Below are 5,931 nucleotides of genomic sequence, written 5' to 3'. Positions count from 1 at the left end.
TTTTAACAAAAGGTGTTACATAATCCTAATGCGCCCCCAACTTATATGTAACTTAGGTTGACTTTGAACACCTGATCCTCCTGTTTCCATCTGGGATTAGAAACACGTGCCACCATGCCTGGCCTTGCCCATCGTCAGAACTGTATTCCTGTAACTTCTGCTGTTACCTCTCCCAGAAGGGTCACTGAGATCTAAAGGAAACCTCTCTGCTCATCTTCTCCAGATCCTGAAACAACAGTGTCCCCCACTCGAAAGAGGTTTGCTTCGGTTATTTCCTTCCCCTAAGTACTTACTGCTTTCCACATTGGAAATAGGGTTAGTTTAGAAGGCTGGAGCCCTGCTTACAAGTCTCTGTAGTGGGGATAACTCTCAGTATGGTGGTGCATATTTGCATCTAAAACTCCCCCCACAGAAACACCAGAGGAACGTCTACTTATCCTCAAGACTCAATTCAGGTCCAGAACTGTAGCAGGGGCCTGGCTTGCTCAAGGTTCCATTCCCCAGAATGAAAAAAAAGCAAAGTTTCATGGCCACCTCACTTGTGAACTCTTCACTACCTTAGATAGAGTTCGTGGCTGGTCCTCTTTGGCTAGATGGTACAGTCATAACTGTTGTGTGGGAGCCACCATGTTAGTCCAATTCCTTTCCTGGCTTATGGATCTTGCTCTGCCAGAAATTGAATAGTTGGAGGACAGATTGTAGAGTATTTAGTCTGCTTTCTTGGCCTATATTCCCTGACAGGTGACATGGTAAATGAACTGTAAATGAATGGCTTGCTGGGCAAATGCATGATACAATGATTAGATGAATTATAGATAGCTCTGTAGATGGAAGATACATACATAGATGACGATGGACATAGCTAATAGATGGCAAATATTTAATGAAGTAGTGAATGAAAACTAAAATGTATATGAAGAAGGAATAATAAAGAATAAATTGGCAAGTTGGTGATTATTTGGAGATGATAGAAATGAAGAGTAAATTTGGTAGGAGGTGGTGGTACCTGTAATCTCAGCATTCATGAGGCTGAGGCAGTTGGATTACCATGAATTTGAAGTCAATGCAACAAGACAGCCAGGGCTGCAGCAAGACCCTATTGCAAAAAGAAAAAGAAATGTGTCTGAGAGAAGGCTCAGCTGGTAATGGCCCTTGCCTCTTCCTGATGACCTGGAGCCCTGAGACTCCATCTGAAAAGAGAGAACTAACCCCTTCAAAGTATTCTCTGACAGCCACATGAGCTCCATGCAATGCATTTGCCATACACACAAATAAATAAATAAATGCAATTTAAAGTTTTTGTCTTAAAATGAAAAGATAGAAAGAACAGATTTTAAAAGTATAAATACATGTGAAATAGTGACTGGACAGATGAATGGAATAATGGGTGAATAGATGGCTGGGAGATAGATGGATAGATACATGAAGAATAGATGGATAATGAGCAAATTATTTGCATGAGAGAAGCAAATTAGAGGCTAGTGAACGGTGGCTAGATGGATGATGAATGGAGGACAATGGGTAGACAGATGGAAGACTGATAGCTGATTAGGTATCTGTCTGAATGGGTATATGGAGGAGAAACAGATGGATGAGGCTGGCAAGTAGACAGATGGTGGGCTGGTGCTATGTTCATGATGATGGATAAGGATAGATGGTACATGACAGATGAATGGGCTTTGGACTAGATTAGTGATGAATTATTGGTACTTGTCAAAGTATGAGAAATGGATAAATGTCAGCAATAGATTGATGAATGACATCTGATCAACGCAGGAATAGATCTGTGGGCCATCACAGTCTTTGAGGGTTCTTCCAGCTCTGATATTTTGTGAGTGCTCTCTTCTGGGGGACAGGGAAATGAAGCTGCTATTGCAGGTGCCTTGACTGACTAGTAGGGTTCACAGGAACTCCTAGAGGTTTGACTTTACATCACAGCAATGAATAGATAGCTCAGCAGGTAAAGGAACCTGTTGTCAAGTGAGGCAGGGACTGTTATGCCCATTTCACAGTGAAAACATAGCTCACGTAGAAGTTATCTTCTCAAGCTTGCCTCCCCTTGTCTAGGTGTCTGTCTTCTCCTCGTGATGGGCGCATTCATAGGCTAGCTCTTCTTCACATTCCTGCACTATTCAAAAGCTGGCCTTCTCCAAGAACCTCCTACGTTCCCTAGTCTTCAAGAACTTTTTTCTCTCTTTTTAAAGGCCTTCTAGTTTCCTTCCTTGTCTTGGCTCACATCTGAACATCTGACACTTACTGAGACCCACCAGGCAATGGGCTTGGTGACTTTTGACCTGGTTCCCATTTTTTTGAGGCAGTTTGGTCTTTTTACACAGTCCTAAGCAACTTGGTTTGGTTTGGTTTTTGAAGATAGGATTTCTCCATACAACAGCCTTGGCTACCTGGCTGCCCTGGAATTAGCTCTGTAGACCAGGCTGGCCTCAAACTCACAGAAATTCACCTGTCTCTGCCTCCCGAGTATTTGAATTAAGGGTGTGGTGCCACCACTCCCTGACTTTTTTTCTTTGTTTTTATTTTAGAAATATGAATATTTTATCTGCGTATACATCTGTGTGCCCAAGGACGTCAGAGGACAGTGTTAGGTCTCCCAGGACTGGAGTTACAGATTGTTGTGAGCCACCATGTGGATGCTAGGAGTCAAACTTAAGTCCTCTAGAAGAGCAGCTAGTTCTCTTAATCTCTGAGCTATCTCTACACACACACACACACACACACACACACACACACACACACACACACACGCTTTCTTTTGTTTTGTTTTCTTTTTAAGCCTAGCCCATGTTAATCTTGAATTCTCTGTAACTAAGGCTGACCTTTTTGGAGGGGTACAGTTGGTGACACTAGGGATCCAACCTTGGGCCTTGCACATCCAAAATCTCCACCCTTGAGCTATATTACCTCAAGACTAGCCTTGAATTGATCCTCTTGCCTCCATCTTCCAAGCACTAGGATTACAGGCCTACCTTCAGCACACCTAGTTCTTTATAGTCATTTATAGCATAAAGTGTATACCTTCAAATTACTCAGAGCTTTAATAAACTTCTATAGATCTTGAAAAAACAAAATACTGGCCTTTAAAGCCAGATATGGAGGTGTAAGCTTAACGTTCCAGTGTTTGGGAGACAGCGAGGATGACTGCCCTAAATTGGAGTCAGCCATCACTACATCACAAGCCAGACTGTTAACCAACAGGAGAAAAGGAAAAAGGAATACAACAAGCAATAGGTGCCTTCAGTGTTTCAAACTGTCCTGCAACTATAGACACAACCCGCTAAGACTTTGGTGCCATCTCCTGACCTTTACCTTGACTTAAATGATAACTCTTTGGAGTCTTTGTCTGCCCATAAGAGATACCACAATAATATGTTATGAACCTGTACACATCATATGACTTACAAACAACAAGAAGACAAGGTCCACATTGGTCCTCCATCTCTGTATTCTTGGTCCATGGCACAATACAGGCACACAGTAGGAAGTCAGGAAAAATGTTTATTTGAATAATGAATTCACATAAGGGTCCCATGACTTGAACTAAAACAAGGATTAAACTCTTTTCCTGGGAGACTGAAAAATGGCATGGGGCTAACTCTTAATGCAGAGGAGTAAGGTCAAAGTATCAACATAAAGGGGCTGGAGAGATGGCTCAGCTGTTAAGAGTGTTGGTTAAGGGACCAGCTCCCCATTTCGGCAGCCATAACAGCCAAACACGTGCTTGTCTGACCTTGTCTTAGTCACTAGGAAGTCAGATGCCTGCCTCCTGGCAAGGAACCAATCAGAAGTTAGCTGGTGGTGCTATGCTTTACAGCTTTGGGTGTGCTTTACGGACAAGTGCACAGCAATGACGTGCAGAACATAGCAATCACCCTGGGAGGGCCTATGGGCCATAACAAACAGTTGATCAATCAATCAATCAACAATTGGGCAAACCCTCCAAGCCTGAAGGCACACCAATCCTAAGCCTGTGCGTACCCCTAGACACTCCCCTTATGCTGCCCTATAAGATCTCTATGCAGACGCTTCGAGCTGTCTTTTCTAGCCATCCACCATGGCGGGTGGATGAAAGACCCCAGCTAACATGGGGTTAGCTCGTTAAACAACTACAATGAAGCCTCATGCAGTTTGCATCAAGTTTCTGCCTCCTCATGGTGAATGGGGTGGTCACGGTCCTGGGCTGAGCTCCTGGAGGCCTGAGCTTCCAGGGGTCTTACAGTTGCTCTTCCAGAGGCCTAGAGTTCAATTCCCCCAGCATTTACTTGCTAGGTCACAACCATCTATAACTCTAGTCCCAAGAAATCTGATGCCCTCTGGCCTCTGAAGGCACTGCACACATGTGGTACACAAACACACATGCAGGCATAACACCCATACACATAAAATAAAAATTAAGGCTTGAAAAACAAAAAAAATTAAGGGAAAAAATATAAGCATGGGTATTGCTGGGTATTGCTCAGTGGCAGGGCACTACTTTAGCATGCACAAAGCTCAACCCCAGAACCAAAGGCAAAAAAGTGGGAGGGGCTGTGAGATGGTTCAGCAGGTAAAGGAACTCACTATCAAGCCTGATGACCTGAGTTCCATCCCTGGGACCCATGTGACCCATGTGATGGAAGGAAAGAACTGACTCTCTGTCCTCTGACTTCCACACTCACACGATGGCAGGCACAAGTCCCCACCCCTACATGCACATCAAATAAATAAAATATAATTTAAAATGTATAAACATGAGCATGGCTTTTCCCAGTGGATGCCAAGGGGTCAAGGACATGCCGACAGCCAGATGAGCATCTTAAGAAATACAAAGCCCAGACAGTGATGCCTGCCTGCAATCACAGCATTTGGAAGGTTGAAACAGGAGGAGGATTTCAAAGCCAGCCTGGGCTATACAGTGAAACTCTACCGAGGAAAGGAGTTCACAGGCTTCAGGTTTCTGTCACCTGCCTGTCTCCTGAGACTTTTGACTTTGAGGCTCCTGCACAGGGTCCCTAAAGCTAAGGTCCTTGCCCTGCTTCTAATTCTCTAGTTCCCTGGCGCACAGCTTGGCTCGGGACAGGTCCAGCTTGGCCCCTGCTTTACACCCTTGCTTGCCTGTAGATCTCCTCCTGTTGTATTGTCAGCTACATACCCCTGCCCGCCCCGCCCCAGGCATTCCCTGTGGGGATTGGTACAGAAACTCCCAGCTCCGGGTGAGCGGCAGGTTAATTTCCTCCAGGAGCTTCCCTCGGCAAACAATGAGACAATGGCGGGCCGGAGGTAGCCTGCGTAAGACCACGGAGAAGGGGAAGTTGTAATCTGTGTGCGAAGCCAGCAGGCGGGCAAAGGGGCAATAGAAGCCAGAGGGCCAGCCCAGGCCCTCCACCCAGTCAGCCCCTGGGACCCGTTAGGCCCCAACCTGAAGGTCACCTGAGTCGCCCTTGATGAAAACAGCCACAAACTGCCTTCTTGGAGAAAACAGGGAAGGGTTGGTAACGGCCCTCACACTCTTCTGTCCATGTGGTCCTATCGCCTCCTTGGATAACTCCAGCTGCCCACTTCTGGGCCCTGGACTGCAAGATTTCCCCAAAGATCATCTGGTTCTGGCTGTGTTTTGTTATGTGGCAGGCTACCCAACCTCTCTGTACATTCTGTTCCTAATCTGTGTGGTAGTTTGTGCCTCAATCCCAGCACCTGGTAGAGGAAGGCAGAAGGATCTTGAAGTTGAAGCCACTAGGCGCTACCGTGGACCACCTCTCGTTGAATGCCAACAAGATTCGTCCCTCTCTTCCTCCAACAGGCTTGTATGAAGCACCTGCTGTGGACAGACGTGGTGCTAGATGCGTTCCCAACCTCGTGGGACAACCAATCCCAAAATAGAGTGAGTCAGCAACCTGCAGTGGGTCACTTCAGGAAACTTTGCTAAAGAACTACAGT

Source organism: Cricetulus griseus, chromosome 6, assembly GCF_003668045.3.
Source record: "Cricetulus griseus strain 17A/GY chromosome 6, alternate assembly CriGri-PICRH-1.0, whole genome shotgun sequence".
In the NCBI taxonomy this organism is placed as follows: Eukaryota; Metazoa; Chordata; class Mammalia; order Rodentia; family Cricetidae; genus Cricetulus; species Cricetulus griseus.
The sequence above is the reverse complement of the archived record's forward strand: the minus strand, read 5'-3'. Positions refer to the sequence as shown.